The following is a 20,398-nucleotide window of genomic DNA, read 5'->3' as shown; positions in this document are numbered from 1 at the left end:
GGAAATTTTCTGCTAATATCTCACTAAAAAGGCCTTCTAATCCTTTCTCCCTCTCCATGCCTTCAGGAACTCCTAGAACCCGAATGTTGGGTTTTTTAATAGTATCCTGAAGATTCCCGACAATATGTTTTAGATTCCTAATTTCCTCTTCCTTTCTTTGGTCTGACTGTATCCTTTCCTGTTCTCTGTCTTCTAAGTCCGATATTCTCTCTTCTGCTTCTCCCATTCTGTTTGTAAGGCTCTCTATTGTGTTTTTCATTTGATCTATTGAATTCTTCACTTCAGTCACTATCCCAGTTTCCTGTTGTACTAGTTGTTTCGTTTCATTTTGATTCCTCCTTAATATTTCATTTTCACGAGAGAGATTTTCTATCTTGTCCATTAAGGATTTCTGTAGTTCAAGAATTTGTTTTTGAGAACTTCTTAATGTTCTTATCAATTTTTTGAGATCTGCTTCTTGCATTTCTTCTATGTCATCATCCTCATAATCTTGAATTGGGGTGTCTTTTTCATTTGAGGGCTTCATGGTGACTTCCTTGTTTTTATTACCTTGGTTTTTGCGTTTGTTATTTGTCATATTGGAGATATTTGGTTTCTTCACTGTGGTGCTTTTTCTTGTTATACTATGACTCTAGATTAAGTGGACTATCTGTTTTTGATGGAGCCTTAGGGCTTGAGATGGGTGTGGCCTGAGAGCTCTGTTTGGTGTGCCAAAGGTGACACTCCCAGGTTAGGCGTGGTAAACCTCTCTCTCTCTCTCTCTCTCTCTCTTTTTTTTTTGATTCAACAGGGAAGTTATTCTGCACAGCTGAACAAAGTTGGAGGTAGTTAGCAGGCAAATGATATACCCACAGGAGCCAGAGATCAGAAGCTCTTTCCCAAGGACCACACAGGGAATCTGTTCGGCCCTTAGAGTGCGCTCAAATTCTCCTTCAGTCTCCCACTGGGTTGCCAAAGTTACGGAATTGTAGCGTCTCTGGAGAGTGCTCACGTGAATTCCGTGAGTTCTCTCCCCCACCGTCTCTTTTTTCACAGTCTCAGTTCAGTAGCACCATAAATTTACTAAGTCCTAATCTCCTGTTAATTCGCCCCACCCAGAGTCAGGTTTTACTGCTAGGCTCAGGGCCGGTGCAGACCTGAGGTCGCTCTGCTTATGACGTATGTCCGAGATGGCGCCTGCTCTTTGTCTTGCTCGCCCTTGAGAGGTGAGCGGAGAGAGAGAAACCCGTGTCCATACCAGTCACCTTTTTTTTTTTTTTTTCCCTCTCTCTCTCTTCCAGTTAGCTTGGTGAAGTCCCCCCCGCCCCGGGGGTCGTTCCCTCTAGTCTCCTCTCTCCGCTTGCCTGCCGGTGTCTCGGGTTATTGAGGTTCGGCTCACCTCGCGTTCCAGCGCTGGTGTGTTGAGTCTGCCGCTGACGTCCCGAACTGTGGGCTCCCACGCTCTCCACGCAGGTCTGCTCCCCTTCCAGTGCCGATGTGTGGACTCGGAGCCCTGGACTTCCCAAGTCTCCCCGCTGTTGCACTCCCCTTCGAGCACTTGCGCGCAGCTCCGTCCCTCGGCTCGGCTTCCGCGGCTCAGTCCCGCGGCTCGGTCCTGTGGTTCGGCTTTCGCGCGCGGTGGGCGACCTTGTTCTCCCAGTAGGTCCTCCGATTCATGCCCACTGGATCCAGAAGAGTTTTGTCTGCAATATTTTCCTGGTTCTTTTTTCTGAGGCTACCGTAACTCCCCTTTTATTAAACTAAATTTTCCCGGACTATCGGTGCGCGCCCTCACTATTCCGCCATCTTGGCTCCGCCCCCGAGGGTCCTCTTAATATCGTTTCTGATAGCTTATATGTTGTTAATGCTGTTAAGAGGCTAGGCTCCCCTTCGCTAATATCCAAAAGTTCTACAGAGTTTCCTTATTTTGAGCTTGTTCAGCACGCTTTATTTAGGAGATCAGATCCCATTTTTATCACCCATATTAGAGCACATACCTCTCTGCCAGGTCCTCTCACTGCGGGAAACACCCTTGCCGATCAACATTCCCGCTTCCTTTTAGCTTGCACTGCCATGGAACAGGCAAGGGAATATCACAAACTTTGGCATGTTAATAGTAAGACCTTAAGTATGAGGTTTAATATCCCTATTCGTAAAGCTAAATCTATTGTCCAAAATTGTGAAAAATGTGTTATTCATCAGCCTGTTACTATGCCCACTGGAGCTAATCCCCGGGGCCTTTATCCATGTCACATTTGGCAAATGGATGTAACACATATCCCTGCCTTTGGCAAGCTATCCTGTGTCCATGTTACGGTGGATACTTACTCAGGAGTAGTTATGGCTACCGCCGCCGCCAAAGAGTCCACCTCCCATGTAATGCAACATATGTTACAATGTTTTGCTTCTTGGGGAATTCCTAATATAATAAAAACTGATAATGGACCTGCTTATACTTCTAAGGCTTTTGCTGAGTTTTTAGCAACTTTTCATATCTCTCATTTAACCGGCATCCCATATAACCCTACTGGACAAGCCGTTGTGGAACGCACTAATCTGTATCTGAAAAATTTTGTATTAAAACAAAAAGGGGGAATAGGGGCACTATCCCGTTCCCCTTAAAGACATTCTCAACTTCGCCTTACTTACCATAAATTTTTTAAATAAAAAAGCTGGTGGTCTCACCCTGGCAGAACGTCATGTAATCTCGGAACAGACCCCCAATAGTAATAAACCCCATGAACCGACAGAAGCTCAGCCACCCGTTAGAAAAATGATTATGTGGAAAGACCCACAAGATAACAAATGGAAAGGCCCATACCCATTAATAAGAAGGGTATGAGGTGCTGTTTGTTTTCTCCCACAGGAAGAAAAAAATCCAATCTGGACTCCAGAAAGACAGACAAGAACAATAGAGTGGCAAGATGATCGTGATCCTACTCCTAATAATGACGCCACTGTGACCGACGATGGCCAAGCTGGATGAGTATTGGGGTCTCTTGAGAGCCCTACCTCTCCTTCTACCTGTTTCTAATTCTTCTAACCTTCTGCCAGTTGTGTATTTGCATAACTCTACCATAGGTGAAAGATTCGGAGTGCCTTACAACAGTCTTGTCAATTCTTCCCATCAGGGCCAGGTTAACTTACCCATCCACCTTTCGGGAGCACTATGCTTCCATAAGCCTAAGTTTGGTGCAGATCTTTGTGGTTATAATTATACCGGCTTTCCTATGCCATGTATTAATTTGGTCACTTATTCCATGGGAGATGTTATCAACTGGAATGAGTCAGGTAGTTCTTACACAGCCAATATTACAGGGGAACTTATAGCCTTTCGATCTGAGTCACTACCTCTCAGGTGCCAGGAGTGTCACAGACCATTTGCTCCTTACCCTCCTACCAATCCACTTCCTTCTTGCACTTCTCAGGCACCCCCAATTCTCCAGATGCCTGTCCACCTCTGATCGATTCCCTGTTGCTCCTTAATGTTAATTTCTTTGCACCTTCTTGATTTGCCTTTTCTTTTTTTTTTTTTTTGACAGGCAGAGAGTGGACAGTGAGAGAGAGAGACAGAGAGAAAGGTCTTCCTTTTGTCATTGGTTCACCCTCCAATGGCTGCCGCGGCCAGCACGCTGTGGCCGGCGCACTGCGCTGATCCAAAGGCAGGAGCCAGGTGCTTCTCCTGGTCTCCCATGTGGTGCAGGGCCCAAGCACCTGGGCCATCCTCCACTGCACTCCCTGGCCACAGCAGAGAGCTGGCCTGGAAGAGGGGCCACCAGGACAAAATCCGGCGCCCTGTCCGGGACTAGAACCCGGTGTGCCGGCGCCGCAAGGCAGAGGATTAGGCTAGTGAGCTGCGGCACTGGCTATGATTTGCCTTTTCATCACCCAATGAAACCCATGTATCATCCCCTATTTGCCTTCAGCCTCCCTTCTTTTGGTGTCGCTGTAATGCTACTAATAATACTTGCACTACAGGAGTTATTTCCTCATGTGTTAAAGGAAAATTAAATGAAGTGGAAACATTGGTGGTTGTGTGGATTCCCATTTGGGTTCCTGTACCAGTTGCGGTGTCTGAGAAGGACTTCTCAATGGCTGTTTGACACAGGAGAGACTTTGGGGTCACCGCAGTCGTTGTTGCAGTAATTGCGGCGTTATAAGCTGGTGTGGCCACTATTGGCATGGCCGTGAGCCAAACCTCCACACTGTCCACACTTGATAGTATCACAAGATCTACCGCCCAGGCACTTGATGATATACTGCTATTCAGCTGTTAACTCAATGAACGGATTTATTGCAAGATCAGGCCTGGCTGGCATACCCTGTGTTATTCGATCTACTGCAGTTTGTGTTACCGCCTACCCCTACAACCACTTCTCATTTGCCGCTAATCAGTCCCATCTTTTGGGTAGCACGTTAAATGGTAGTTGGAATCCAATTAAACAATGGGCCGCTATTATAGGGTTGGCTCTTGTTGTGCTTATAACAGGATCAATTATTGTTCGGATCTCGCAAGGGCTGTTCAGGCGTCAGTGTAATACACAAATGGTGGTTAAATAAGCCATGCTAACATTCAATAACCAGTACCCCATGCAAAATGGACAGATTCAGGTGTGGCTGAATCTGCTGGACCGGTAGTCAAAGACGGGTAAGTTCTGAGAGGTCTTCAAGGCAACCTAAGACAGGGCATGAACGCTCCCTCCACACCTCATGTTCATGTGCCAATGACGGGTAAGCCCGATAGATGCTGTTGGTCACCTAAGACAGGCACAGTACCACTCCATTTTGCAAAGCAATAAGGGGGAGATGTCGGGGAATGGGACAGCCTGGCCAGCTGTGCCCCTCCCGACATGTACAAGCACAAGAAGTTTAGTGCTGGGCTTTTTCCACCCTGCCCGTTGCTAACCGCAAGATCCTGTTTTGACTTTAAGCATCCTGTTATTGCATGTTTCCCACATTTACTAAGTTTTGTTTCTTGCTGATTTGGTAACATGTTTTCCGTGAATCATATATAAACAGGTGGATGGTGGGAGGGGGATATATAAGAGGGTTGGAAGAGGCGAAGACAGCAGGCATTCGTGACATGTAACCCGAGTCTGCTAAAAAATAAAGTGGAAGCTGAAAAGCCGATAAACACATCTGGTGTCTCCGAGGTCTCGCCGGCATTAACCTATCCAGAAGGTGCACGCCTGCAACTCATCTTTTTAAAAAAATTTTATTTCATGTTTCAGTTCTGATATTATTTCTGTCTTCTAACTCTGGGATTTTCTTGCTTTTTGCGGTCCTTGAGGTGCATTGTTGTGTTTGTTGCATTTCCATTTCTTAGGCCATCCTCTGCTACTTTCCCAGGTGCATCAGCAGGGAGCTGGATCAAAAGTGCAGCAGCTGGGATTTGAACCGGTGCCCATATGGGATGCCGGTGGGGCAGGCAGAGGCTTAACTTGCTACACCATGGTACTGGCCCCTCAAATCCGTTTTTCAAAGTTTGTTCTGATGCGCCCTGACCTCCGCTGCTGCCTGGAGGTGCTCGCCGCCTGAGCCCTGAGGGGCCGTGTGGCGTCCTGGCCAGCCTCGAGCACCGTTGGTGTGGCTTTGGCTCACAGCTAGTTAAATGCCCTTGAACTTGTCCCCCATGTACACAAAAATTATCTAGTGGTGTTTGTCATGTAGCAGGTAATGCTGCTGCCTGTGATGCCAGCATCTCATATCAGCACCAGTTCAAGTCCTGGCTGCTCCACTTCCAGTCCAGCTCCTTGCTAATGCACCTGGGAAATTAGTGGAGGATGGCACAAGTGTTTGGGCCCCTGTAGCCATGTGAGATCTGGAAGAAGCTCCTGGCTCCTGGCTCTTGACTTTGGTCATGGCCAGCTTCAGCCATGAGGCCATTTGGGTAGTGAACCAGTGGATAGAAGATCTGCCTCTCTCCCCCCTTCTCCCTATAACTCTGCCTTTCAAATAAATAAAAATAAATCTCTAAAAGATTATCAAAAATATGTTGATACTGAGATCACATACAGCATCCTAAATATATAGCCCCTTAGTCTGAGTCCATGCCACCTACAATAGCATACACAAATTCTGCTCCTGTGTGCCTTGGTCCAATACTGCTTTTCTTGTTATTGATAACATAGTCATGCCTTGTGTGCACAAACTTAACTGTGTATAATTAATTTTATGTAATTCCCTCTTAAGTGTTATAGGAGTAAAGTTGGATTCCTGGGACAGCAATAAGTCACCTCCTGGTGTCTACATCCCACATAGGATTTCCTGGGTTTACATCTGGTCCAGTCCTGATTTCAGCTTCCTCCTGATGTGCACTGTGGGAGACAGCAAGTCTCACAAGGGCCCAAAACGCAGCCCACAGTTCTTTGTGGGCTCCAGTGTTGGAGTGTGGGTGGGCGTGGATGATACGGGACTTTGCTTGTCATGGAATGGGAGCTGGAAACACAGCTGCTTAGAAGCTGACAACCAAGGCACAGAGATGAGTCTGAATCCCATTGTTTCAAGCATGTGGGGGCAAAACCCCCAAGTTACTTCTGGGAATCTGTGCCACCACTGGGAGAAGTACTAGGCTAAGACTGTCGGGGGGTGTGTTTGGGAATTTGTAATTTGCCGGAGGATACAGACATGCAGGCAGTTTACAATAGACCCTTTCCGGGCCATATTCAGGAGTGGGAGATGATTTCCCTCAGATGAGAGTGTGAGTTTTCTACATGAGTGCAGATTTGTGTTAGCCAATATAGTATATCTTCTCCTAGACAAGCCCTTGTTCACCCCTCATACACACTGCTCTGCACAAAGGTGCCTTGCCCAAGAACTCCTCGCCACTATTCCTCCCTGTGAGAAGTAAACACTTGGTTCATTTTCAAAGTAAGGATGGTAGATTCCATGCACATGAGAGTGCTTAGGGACCCGGGAAGGTTGTGGCCAAACAGCTGAAGCAAATGCCAGGAAGATTGTCATGCTGTTGTTACTCAGCCAATGAGGAACTGGGGGAGGGATCTGCTTGCTAGGAAATAAATAGCTTTCTGGAATCTGCTCCTGGTGTGCTGGCACAAGGCGTTGCAAGATCGGAAGTTGGGTCTCGCTCTTGTTGCACTCACTGAGTCAAGTCCATCGCTTGAGTGAATGAGTGAGGCTGTTTCTCATGCAGACCAAGCTTTAGGAATCATCTGTCAGCCAATGGAGGGCTGCCCATGGTGAGTGTGTGTGTTCCCCGAGAGGCAAACATGCATGGCCTTGCCTTCATTACGTGCCTGTGGTTTCCTGGGCTGTTCTGAGCTTCAGAGACCCCCAGGGATGAGAGAAGACAGGGACCTCAGTTTCCTTGCTGTGGGAACTGAGGTGCTGCCTGTGAAAGCATACATTTTGCACACATGAGAGGGTTGTTTGGAGAAGGCTGTACATCTCTGCTAGCTTCTTCCTGAGTTCAGGAAACTTGGCCCTGGTTGCAGTGCTGGTCACGATGGGGTGAGGGTGAGGGACTGAGCTAGAGCTCAGGGCTCCGCTTCAGGGGGCTGTGCTGTCTGAAGTTTTACTCTTTCTGCTGATGCCTTTTTTTTAATTAAAGATTTATTATGTATTTGAAAGAGTTACACAGAGAAGGAGAGGCAGAGACAGAGAGGCAGAGACAGGCAGGCAGAGACAGAGAGGGAGATGTCAGTCTTCCATCTGCTGGTTCACTCCCCAGTTGGCCATAATGGCCAGAACTGTGCTGATCTGAAGCCAGGAGTCAGGAGCTTCTTCTGAGTCTCCCATGCAGGTATAGGGGCCCAAGGACTTGGGCCAGCTTCTACTGCTTTCCCAGGCCTTAGCAGAGAGCTGGATCGGAAGTGGAGCAGCCAGGTCTTGAACTGGCACCCATATGGGATGCCGGCACTGCAGGTGGCGGCTTTACCTGCTATGCCACAGTGCTGTTCATCCTTATGACATTGTTGTGCTTTTTTTTTTTTGAAGATTTATTTATTTGAAAGTCAGAGTTTTACACACACACACACACACACACACACAGGTCTTCCATCTGCAATTGGCCGCAACGGCTGGAGCTGTGCCAATCCTGAAGCCAGGAGCTTCCTCCAGGACTTGGGCCATCTTCCTCTGCTTTCCCAGGCCATAGCAGAGAGCTGGATCAGAAGTGGAGCAGGCGGGTCTTGAACCAGTGCCCATAGGGATGCTGGCTCTTCAGGCCAGGGCATTAAGCTGCTGCAGCACAGCGCTAGCCCCTGTCTTGTCTTCTGATTCCTGGTGTTTCCAAACTCTCCATCTTCCTGTCCTCCAGTGAGCCCCTCCCCTTGCCTGTCTTTTTCACCCCTTCTCCCCTCCAGCCCTTCCTCCTCCTGTCTGCCTATGCATATCAACTGTTATGGCTGTGAATGCAAAGGCCTGCCTTACTCCTGGTGTTTCATTTCATGTTTGATCCTAGTATGAAAGGTGATTTTATGTAATGACTGGACGGGGCCACCAAGTGCCCACACATTTGGCCAGGCATAAATTTGATGTTTCTGTGTGGGTACTTCTGGCTAGGTTTAACATCTGTAGACTTTGTCAGGGAAATCGCCCTTCCTGGTCAGGTTTGAGTGGAGCAAAAGGGCTACTCAGTCCGTGAGTAGGAGCGGACCCTCCTACCTTAGTGCCTTAGATAACTGACTAATACTCTGATAGTGTCCTAGAATTGAATGAATGGCTCTCCTGGGTCTCCAAATGGGGATGTGGACATGTTGGTCCCTGGGATCCTCCCCAAATGACTCAGGAGTGTCAGTAGCTGTATAATGCATCTTTCTTTGCCAATACAGGCAAATGTCAGATACATAGAGGGATGAATGGATGGTTAAATAGATTCAACAGATGCAAACATGGAGACTTCTGCATTCTGTTGTTTCTACTTACATTGGCATTTCTGGTTAATTTCCACAGAAATCTTGAGGATCTGAATTATGCTAAGGTGTCAGGCAGTGTGGTTTTGTAAAGATGAAAGAAACGGCAGTGTACCCTGAACGCACAAGCTTGGTGGGTAGATAAAGCAAACTTGCCTAAGAAGACAAAGAACAAATCAAAGTAGAGCACAGGGAGATACTTTGTCTCACAGAACAGGAGCACAGTTGAAATGTGTGCCTGTGTAATCCACAATGGGGCCAATTGTGGTCAGAATGAAATTAACTCATCTGTTTTGGGGATCGGTAGGAGCAGTAAGACACCCTGGTTTTTCCTTAGATGAGCTGATTCCTCCACGTTGGATGTCCATCAGCCACACCTGGGTAGACCCCTGAACCGTGATGAGCCCAAGATCTCAACACGTTTCAGCCTTGCCTGAGCCCTCCTTGCAAAATGCCCTGCATGGTGCTGAAATAGTTTGTCCAAGCTCTCTGTCTGATGGCTGAACTGCTAGTGGTGATGATGTACTAGTGTGTTCTCATCCCAGATTAGATCCATGGTCACAGCTTCAGTGAGATACTCTTGGAAAGGAGGAGCTAAATTGTTCATGCTCCCCTGGGACCTGTCTAACCAAATCTAGTTGCAATGATACAGTAGCTTCTCTGGGGAAGGAAGATTGTTTCTTTGGTTTCTAGGAATAATCTATTGCTACACCTAGAAGAAGAGTCTTTGGGTGGAATCCAAAACTCCCCAGCCAGCTGTCTGGTGAGTGGCACACAGGGAGGTGCACAATGTACCATAGTGATTCTTTTTTATGATTTAGTTAATTGAAATAGGTAGAGACAGAGAAGTCTTCATCCGCTGTCTCACCCCAGATGGCCACAATGGCCAGAGCTGTGCTGATCTGAAGCCAGGAACCAGGAGCTTCCTTTGTGTCAGGATCTCCCCCTTTGGGAACTGGCCAGGTTACCATGAAGGAAGAGTTGAGGAGACTGAGGAAGGTCAAGCTAAACACACTTTATTGATACTCTAGGCGACTAGAAGGAGAGATTGCTCAAGCCTACTCCTGCGGGCACTAGGCACTATGGACCAGGAGCTTCTCCCCGCAGGCACTAGGCACTAGGGACCGGGGAGAGAGGCTGAGCAACCTCTGGTTTACAGCATCTGAGGGTCCCCTTATATACAGTTTCTAGAGGCTAGCCCCGCCCACATTCCCACCCCCCAGGGTCCCATCATCATGGCAATGACAGTTTGTGGTTAGGCCCTCTAGGCCGTCCATTTTCAAATCTTACCAGCTAGGGTGGCTACTACTCTACTTTTCCTTCAAGCTGGGCGCCACTGCGACTGCTGCGGCTGTGCAGTTACTTTCTTTCAAAGGGTGCTACAGTTACTTTGTTTCAAATGGTGCTACAATTACTTTCTCCATGAATGGTTCCCTAACAGTCCTCCCTTTTCTTTTCTTTAAATGCGCTCGTAGCCCTGCAAAGCCCATTGAGCCGCTGGGCCAAGGGGGTGAACATTCTTGAGCATATTCTGGATTGATTTCCAGATTCGGGATCTTCCTTTTCTATTTCTGGTGGGCTGGGTTCCTTTCAGAGGGCTAGGTATCCCTTTGCGAAATTCTGTCCAATTGAGAAGAGGTGCTGTAAGGTAGGCAAGCATACAAGAACCATACAGAATATTGCTCCTATTTTAAACCATTTCCAGGATGGGAGCCAAGAGGAAACTGTGTCAGTCAGAGTATTTATTGTCTGTTCCACTGTTCTGACTTGACCTATCTTAAATGCCGCTATATGTTGAAGCTGTATTATCTGTAGAGCACTCTCAGTAATGTTAGCCTCAAGATGAGCTGTTGCGTTTACCCACTCTAGCCAGGTAGAATGGTTGTGTTTGAACATATCAGCTAGTTGTGTTGCATTAGGAATGGATAGATTGTTCCACGGAATGGTGGTAATGCAAACTCTTCCAATCACTTCACACTCGAGTTCTCTTTCCAAAGCTAGTATAGTAATTATCTGTTCTATTTGTACCATGCGTGCTTCGAGCATCTGGAGCCCCATAGCATGCGTCTTAAGCAGTGCTGACTGGTCACCTAGCTGAGCCCGCTGCTCCTGAATTAGCTTCAGGAGGGATTCCAAAGAATCTCCCTGTAGTTGGGTAGTGCTTAGAGCCAGTGCTCCAGTCACAGCGCCAGCTACTGCAGCTGCTGACACCGCTATAGTGACAATAGCTGCTGTTACTCCAAAGTCTCTTTTTGCGCATAGGTTTTATTGGTATAATCAAATCAGACATATTTACTTGTACATATGTGAAGGGAGTTGCTTTTACCACCATATATGGAGCCAAGAATGTTATCATTCTCTCTTCCCATTCCAGGCCTCTTATATAGCAACTGAGCTCCTTTTTAGAATCTAATGAGTGTGTGCATCTAGCATACAATACTTCCCCTTCCATTCTACCTGTCCAATTTCCTGGGTCTTCCCTTACTGGAATTTTTACAAAATGTTTGTGAAACATTTCATATCCTGCCTGCAAAAACAATGTGTTGACTGATTGCTACTTGGAGGTCTACCTATAATATATCTTTGCTCTGAGCCATTTTTACAAATAAAAGAGCAAATTATTAATATCAGGGTATATATAGGCTGGTGGGTTTTCTTTTACTAATGATGCATTTCTAGAGGTTAAGGAGTCTTTGGGTGTAAACAGACATCAGATTGCACTCATCTGAATGACCTCAGCCACACGCGTTAGACCCATTTTCATAATCAAAAGTACATTCATGGTAACATCACTAAAAATTCCCAAGCAGGGAGATCTAGTGCTCCATTGTGCCCCAGCAGCAACAAAAGCTAGAAAATCCACAGGAATCAAGTTTCCAGAACCTGGGATGGATTTACCACCTTACAGCAGTCAGGGGAGGGGTTAATACAGAAAGCTGCAGCTTTAAGGAAGCGCTGCTGCAGTTTAAATCCCTGCCCCATGTTCCATTCTCAGGTGAGTGGCAGTGCTAACAGCAGCAATACAAACTCCGGACACAAGCTACTCAGACCAGAAGGGGCAATGCCGACATCAGTCTCAAAGACCACGCTTCTCCACTGGACTGTGAGAAGGTCTCTGAGGTGTGGCACGGAGGCTGCTTGCCTCTGGTGTGCCCAGCTTGAAGCCTTTCCAAGGATGTGATAGCTTCTCAGGCGACATTTGCAGAAAGTCCATAAAGGCACAGCATTGGCCCCAGAAGGCCGAGGGACCAGAGATCAGATGGGATGAGCCACAGATACTCTGAAGAGGGGTAAGTGAGGGGACAGGTCAGGAGCTACTTGGGATAGCAGGACATTTAAACTTCTTGTGTATGCCTTGTAATCATGGACACTACCACATCTGCGAGGTGGGCTGCGTGCACAGGAGATGGGAGAAGTGTCCCAAGATTTCAGCTCTGGCTGCTGTGCAGGATGCACACAGGAGGTGTTGAGTGTGGCACAGAGGACAAGTTGCTGAAAAGCACTGAAGGAGTGGAGCAACATGGAGTCAATCTGCAGGACTGGAAAAGGATTTTCTTTTCCTCAGTTTCCTTTGACTTAAGCAATTTTAGGAACAGAAACTCTGAACACTTCAGTAGACACAGAAAACATAAGACAGACATTCCAAAAAGAGATGATAAAAGAAAATGAACACTTAGGCCACACAAAAAACGGGAACAATGAACCTGAGGTGGGGTTGGGGCAGAGATGATGAGAGCTATATGTCTTGGGTAAGAAATTGTGTGCCATGCAAAGAAACATGAAAGCAAGTCTCTTTTACAAGAAAGTGAAAACATAGAAATATTCTACAAGGACAAAAACAAGTCAATTTTATTTTGAACAAAAATAATCAAATCATAAAGATCTAGAGCAAATTGGGAAAACCACACATGACCAAAATAAGAATGTCTTCAAAGAAACAAATTTTAAACAGGAAGCAAACAAATTCTAGAGCTGCAAAGCAGAACTGAAATGAAAACAAAAATCACAACAAATCTTAAAAGTGGATTTGAGTGTGATGAAGAATAGTGAGCCTAAGTGCCAGATAATTGAGATGTCCCAGTGCAAGGAACAGAGGAAAAATAATGAAGAACAGAGTTTAAAAGCAGTGAAACTGTATCAAATGTACCATGTCTTGTACAAGATAAGCTGCATAAGAAAAGGAGACTTTAAGAAGCAGAAACAATAATGACATAAACACTATCTGAAAAGTTGCAGGTGGAGGAAAAGCTTGAGCCTACACCTTGAAGACACACAACAAATCCATGGCAGAATAAACCTCAAAGACATCCAAATTGAGATATTTTATACTCAAATTATAAAAAAATTGGGGAACCATATCTGCCCATCTCCATAAGATGCCAATGAGCACACCCCCATCCCACATCAGAGCATGTCTTCAGCACTGACACTTAGTCTTTGACCTTGATGCTTCTAGGTAGATTCCTGGAATTCACAAATGTGAATTCTCCCATTTGAAAATGTCAACATGAAGTAGGGGAGAGATAGTAATTCCCTTACCTGCTTTGTTTTATCCAGGACTAAACAACCAGAGTCAAACACTAGGAAGTATTCCAGATGACACCCTGAGACAATCTGCCTTCTAGTGGAGACCTTAGATCAGCACTCAGAAGGATGCCCTACTGCTGTCCCTGAAGGGTGCCCCATTTAGCATGAAGCCATCAGTATGGTAGCAGTCCCCGTATCCCTAACTGCAGTTAGGGTCCATTCTTCTGGGTGGGGAGGGGGTGGTAATGTGAGGAGGTATTTGAAAGAACAGTTAGGTCAGTTCCCCACTGAAATGGGGAAAGAGGATGTCCCTTTAAGCATGGACAAGACCGTTAGCAAAACTGATGAAATCTTTACTTAATATATACTAAATTGATCTTCTGTATATAATTAAAAATGAATCTTGATGTGAATGGAATGGGAGAGGGAGTGGGAGATGGGAGGGTTGCAGGAGGCAGGGAAGTTATGGTGGGGGAAAAGCTGTTGTAATCCATAAACTGTACTTTGGAAATTTATATTTACTAAATAAAAGTTAACAAAAAGAAAAAGACCATTAGCAAGACAAAAGTGCCAATTCCATGATTCTGAGTCTCTAGTTTTTTTTTTTTTTTTTTTTGACAGTGAGAGAGACAGAGATAAAGGTTTTCCTTCTATTGGTTCACCCCTCAAATGGCTGCCACGGCTGGAGCTACACTGAAGCCAGGAGCCAGGTGCTTCTCCTGGTCTCGCATGCAGGTGCAGGGGCCCAAGCACTTGGGCCATCCTCCACTGCCTTCCTGGGCCACAGCAGAGAGCTGGACTGGAAGAGGAGCAACCAGGACTAGAACCTGGCTCCCATATGGATGCCAGCGCTGCAGGCGGGAATTAACCAAGTGAGCCATGGCACCGGCCCCCTGGGTCTCTGGTTTTATCATGAGAATATAAGTTTACTATTGCATACTTCTGACGGCTTTTGTATTTTATCATGAGCAGTCTATAGGGGACTGCATTTCCAGGCTTGAGTTGGGCCCTTACCATCTGTTACCTGAAATCCTGTACCTCAACTCAATTGTACTAAAGGACCCCGTCTGTCATTTCCAGAATTTTCTCCTCTCTTGGAGGCCCCTCCTGATCTCTGTGGAAAGAGCATCCTGACTTAAATACATCTTGCTTGCCACAGGTGTGGAAGTACACACACACACATACACACAGTAGGTTAACAAAGATGTCAAAAAGAGATTGAAAAACACTTAGAATTTTAATTGCAATGAAAACAAAATACAATCACCTAATGGATGAAGTGAAATCAGGGCCTAGAAGAAAATTTATACCTACGAGCAACTACAATAAAAAATGTCTGAAATCAATCAATTCTTTGAACATATTTAAGAACAAGCAAAAAAGAAGAACCTAAATCCATCAAAAACTAGCAGAAAAAAACAAAAGTAGAGACACATAAATTGCCGCACAGTAAAACAACATTAAGAAATCATTACCAAGACAGAAACTGAATCAGTAATAAAGACCCTTCCAGCAAAGAATAGCCCACGACTGGATGGCTTTACTGAATTCTAACAGGAATTTGAAGAAGGTCCAATCCTTCTCAAGCTATTCAGAAACTATTGAAAGGGGGGGGGGATCCTCCCGAATTCATTCTATGAAGCCAGCATCACCTTAATTCATAAACCTGAAAAAGATGCAACAGAAAAAGAGAACTGCAGACCAATTTCCCTGATGAACATAGACACAAAAATCCTCAAAAAAATGTTAGCCAATTGAATCCAACAACACATCAGAAAGACCATTCAGCTGGACCAAGTGGGATTTATTCCTGGTATGCAGGAATAGGTCAACATTCACAAAGCAAACCATGTCAAACATCACATTACCAACCTGAAGAACAAAAACCATGTGATCCAATGGCTGCAGAGAAGCCATTGGATAAAATACAACACCCTTTCATGATGAATACTCTAAGAAAATTGGGTAAAGAATCAACATTCCTCAATACAATCAAGGCATTTTATGACAAACCCACAGCCAGCATCCTATTGAATGAGGAAAAGTTGGAACCATTCCCACCGAGATATGGAACCAGACAAGGATGCCCACTCTCAACATTTCTATTTAAAACATTCCTGGAAGTTTTAGCCAGAGCCATTATGCAAGAAAAATAAGTCAAAGGGATACAAAATGGGAAGGAGGAAGTCAAATTATTCCTATTTGCACATGACATGCTTCTATATAGAGAATCCAAAAGACTCCACTAAAAGACTATTGGACCTCATAGAAAAGTTAGGTAAAGTAGCAGGATATAAGGTCAATTCAGAAAAATCAACAGCCTTTGAATACACAAAGCCACGGCTGAGAAAGAACTTTTAAGATCAATTCCATTCATAATAGTTCCAAAAAAATCATACCTTGGAATAAATTTAACCAAGGATGTCAAGGATCTCTATGATGAGAATTATAAATGATTAAAGAAATAGAAGATACCAAAAAAATGGAAAAATCTGCCATGTTCATGGATTAGATGCATCAACATCAAAACATCCATTCTTCCAAAGGTAATTTACAATTTCAATGCAATTTCAAAGACCAAGGATAAAAAGTGATGCTGAAATTCATATGGAAACACTGGAGACCTCAAATAGCTAAAACAATCTTATACACAAAAACCAAGCTGAAGGCATCACAATACCAGATTTCAAGACATACTACAAGGCAGTTGTAAGCAAAATAGCCTGGTTCTGGTACAAAAACAGATGGATAGACCAATGGAACAGAGTAGAATTGCCAGAATTCATTCCAAGCATCTACAACCAACTTATATTTGACCTAGGATCTAAAACCAATCCCTGGAGCAAGGACAGTCTCTTCAACAAATGGTGTTAGGAAAATTGGATTTCCACATTCAGAAGTAGGAAGCAGGATCCCTACCTTACATCTTAACCATCCACTCAACATAGATTAAGGACTTAAATCTGTGACCCGATACCATCAAATTATTAGAGAACACTGGAGAAACCCTGTAAGACTTTGGAACACGCAAACCATTCTTGGAAAAGACCCCAGAGGCCCAAGCAATCAAAGCCAAATTAACAAATGGGATTATATCCAATTGGGAAGATATGCAGTGCAAAAGAAACATTCAACTATTTGAAGAGGCAAATGACTGCGTGGGAGAAATTATTTGCAAACTATACAACTTATAAAGGTTTAATAACCAAAATATATAAAAAGATCAAGAAATTCCACAACAACAAAGCAAGCAACCCAGTGAAGAAATGGGCAAAGGACTTAGACATTTTTCAAAAGAGGAGATCCAAATGGCCAACAGACACAGAAAAAAGGCTCAGGATCACTAGCCACCAGAGAAATGCAAATCAAAACCACAATGAGGTTTCACCTCACCCCAGTAAGAATGGCTTCCATACAGAAATCAACAAATGCTGGGGAGGATGTGAGGATAAAGGTACCCTAACCCACTGTCGGTGAGAATGTAAACTGATAAAACCACTGTGGAGGACAGTATGGAGATAGCTCAGAAATCTGAATATAGATGTACCATATGTCCCAGCCATCCCATTCCTGGGGATTTTCCCAAGGGAAATGAAATCAGCATATGAAAGAGTTATGTGCACCGCCCCATCTTTATTGCAGCTCAGTTTACACTAGCTAAATCATGGAAGCAACTCAAAAGCCCACCAACTGAAGACTGGATAAAGAAATTATGGGATATGTACACCTTGGAATACCACACAGGGGTTATAAAAATGAAATCCGATCATTTGCAACAAAATGAATGAATGTGGAAATCATACTTACTGAAATAAGCCAGTCCCAAAGGGACAACTACCATATGTTCTCCCTGATCTGTGATAATAAAAAATCTAAAAAGAAATCTGTAGAAGAGAGGCAATGACTCTAACAGCCCTTGTCTTATTGTTGAGGAACGGGTTTTTTTTATATATACTATTTGTCAAACTCTTAAAGTTTAACATATGTGTATATAGTCAATTGAAAATAGACCTCAGTAAAAAGTAAGAGTAGGAATAAGAGGAGGAGGAAGAGGGGTGGGAGTATGGGCATGAGGGCGGGCACAGTGGGAAGAATCACCATGTTTCTAAAGTTGCAATTATGAAGCATGTGGAGTTTCTAACTCTAAAGCTGTATAGTTCTGCATACTTTCCTACGGACTTACTTGCAGTTTAAATACTTGCCATGGGATCTCAAATACCATTAAACTGGGTGGTAAATATATCATCTTAAGTGTTAAATTGATCATATGGGTAGGATTAGGGGTCTGGTAATAATTAAAAAGGAATGGATATTTCAACATGATTAGCAGTCCACGCAGCAGACTCAGAATCTGAGTAGATTCTGATAGACAATCCCTTTAAGTAGCACTTGGACCTCAGAATCAGCCCTTTAAGTCTTCTTGGTCTGTCTGAAAAATCCATGAGAGCATTTCAGGCATCAAAAGCCAGACACTGTGCAAAAAATATCTGAGAAGAAGGACCTTCGTGGGCGAGAGCTCAGTGGAAAGAAGTGGTCATCAAAGAAGGAGGTACTTTTCTCTGAAGGCAAGAGAGGACTTCCACTTTGCTTATGGCCTTGTCTAAATGCTGATGGAGTTTGTGGATTCAAAAGGCTTTAGCCTAGGGAGCTCATGTCAAGGGCCTTGGGTGGTCACTGACATTATACATAAGAGTTTTAACTTTTTTTTTTTGACAGGCAGAGTTAGATAGTGAGAGTGAGAGTGAGAGACAGACAGAAAGGTCTTCCTTCCATTGGTTCACCCCCCAAATGGCCACCATGGCCTGCATGCTGCACCGATATGAAGCCAGGAGCTTCCTCCTGGTCTCCCATGCCAGTACAGGGCCCAAGGATTTGGGCCATCCTCCATTGCCTTCCCGGGCCGCAGCAGAGAGGTGAACTGGAAGAGGAGCAACTGGGACTAGAACCCTGGGTACCGGCGCTGCAGGCAGAGGATTAGTCAAGTGAGCCACGGTGCTGGCCAAGAGTTTTAACTGTTAACACAGGAGTTGCTGTGCACTAACTTCTCATGAAGTACCTCTAAGAGTTGTATTATGTCTAGGTGCTCGCAAAATGATGTATCATTCTTCAGTGCTTCTTTAAAGTTAATTAAGTTTCTAAAATTGAAGTGAAACTAACTTCAAGATGAAAGGACTTTGAACAGTCCTTGTCTCAACTGTTGAGGAACAGTTTTTTGGTGTAAACTGTGGAACTCTTTGCTTAGTAAAGAGCTGGTCTTCTGTGTATAAAGTTAACTCAAAAGGCCTCCATAGCCTTGGCAACTCATGACAAGAGCCTAGGGTGATTACTGATGCCATAAACAAGAGTGTCAAATTGTTAAGTCAACAACAGGAATCACAGTGCACTTACTCCTCATGTAGGATCTCTTTCCTTAATGTGCTGTACATTGTGATTTAATGCTATAACTAGTACTCAAACAGTATTTTTCACTTTGTGTTTCTGTGTGGGTACAAACTGTTGAAATCTTACTAATATATACTAAATTGATCTTCTGTATATAAAGAGAATTGAAAATGAATCTTGATGTGAATGGAAGGGGAGAGGGAGTGGGAGAGGAGAGGGTTGTGGGTGGGAGGGAAGTTATGGGGGGGAAGCCATTGTAATCCATAAGCTGTACTTTGGAAATTTATATTCATTAAATAAAAGTTAAAAAAAAGAAAAAAGTTAATTGAAAATGGACCTTAGTAGAAAATAGGACTGGCAATGGGTCAGGGAGCAGGAGGTGGGGTGAGAGAGTGGTGGGAGGGTGGGTATGGTGGGAACAATCACTATATTCCTAAAGCCGTACTTATGAAACACATGAAGTTTGTATTCCTTAAATGAAAGTCTTCTTTGTGAAAAAAGAAATCATGGATGGGATTGGTGCTGTAGTGTAGAGGTAATGTTGCCACTTGGGCAGTTCAAGTTCCAGCTGCTCCACTTCCAATCCAGCTCCACAATGCACCTGGGCAAGTCAGAGAATCTCAAGTATTTAGGTCCTTGCACCCTTGTGGGAGACACACAAGAATCTCCTGTCATCAGAGTGGCCTAGCTCCAATCACTGCAGTCATTTGGGGAGGGCACCAACAGATGGAAGATCTTCTTTGTCTCTGAATCAATCAATCAGTCAGTCACTCTCTCCTTCAAATAAAGCTTTATAAAAAAAATCAGAGTGGGTGTTGTGGCACAGCAAGTTAGGCTTCTGCTGCTCAGCTGACATCAGAATGGCAGACCAAGTCCCAGATGCTCTGTTTCCAAGCATCTCCATGTGAACATCCCTAGGAGGCAGCAGACCATGGTTCAAGGACTTGAGTCCCTGGCTCCCACCTCGTAGATCCACATGGAGTTCCTGAATTCTGGATTCTACCTGTCCAGCGCTGGTTGAAACTGTGGGTTGAAGACTCCCCTCATTCCCTCCCTTACTCTCTCTCCCTCTACCCCTCCCCCCTCCCTCTCTCTCCCTCCCTTTACACCCCCACTTCATGTGTGTGTGTGTGTGTTCCTTTGTCTCTGTCATGGTCACTTTTAAATTAATAAATCTTTAAAAAATAATCAGTGGAAGCAGACAATGTGGGATGTTGTTCTTGGTATCATGATGTGATACCATAGATCCATTTGTGTCAAAATATTTCAACTCATTTTCTTCACCCCCTCTCCTTTTGCAGTGCATAGCTAGTTCATGAAGAGGGTCATCTGCTAAGAGCAAAGTGAGTTGTATTTTTCCTGTCCATCCCAGAGCCATGAGGAGACTGAAGCAAGAGAGAGATGAGGTGCCTGGGGGCCCAGAATCTTGGAGGATGCCTCTCCACAATTCAGAACAGCTTAAACATGTCATGCAATATTCTATTCTACTTCTCTCCCCAACCTCTACTTCCCTCTGCTCAAGACAACCAGAGATAGCATGGGGCCCCTGCTCAAAGGTCTCCATCCGCAGATCTCCTTGGTACTATCCCAAACCAAGCAAACAGAAGTTTCTCAGGCCCACCTCCCATGAGTAGACT

General features: G+C 44.7%; 1 protein-coding gene across 3 annotated transcripts in view; it reads left to right on the top strand.

Annotated features, from left to right (window-relative positions):
* LOC103347431 (translation initiation factor IF-2) overlaps positions 1 to 20,398 on the top strand; it is a 779,171-nt gene that overhangs the window by 41,312 nt on the left and 717,461 nt on the right. Inside the window, exon 6 of one of the 3 annotated variants that reach the window (XR_011384491.1) lies at positions 2,846 to 12,657. The exons of the other annotated variants lie outside the window; for them this stretch is intronic. The gene's annotated coding sequence lies outside the window, so the exon portion shown is untranslated. Of the gene's footprint in view, positions 1 to 2,845; positions 12,658 to 20,398 lie in introns of those variants that run through there. 3 annotated transcript variants of the gene reach the window in all.

This window comes from Oryctolagus cuniculus, chromosome 19 (genome assembly GCF_964237555.1).
Source record: "Oryctolagus cuniculus chromosome 19, mOryCun1.1, whole genome shotgun sequence".
NCBI classification, from domain to species: domain Eukaryota; kingdom Metazoa; phylum Chordata; class Mammalia; order Lagomorpha; family Leporidae; genus Oryctolagus; species Oryctolagus cuniculus.
This window is presented reverse-complemented; position numbering and strand designations above follow the sequence as displayed.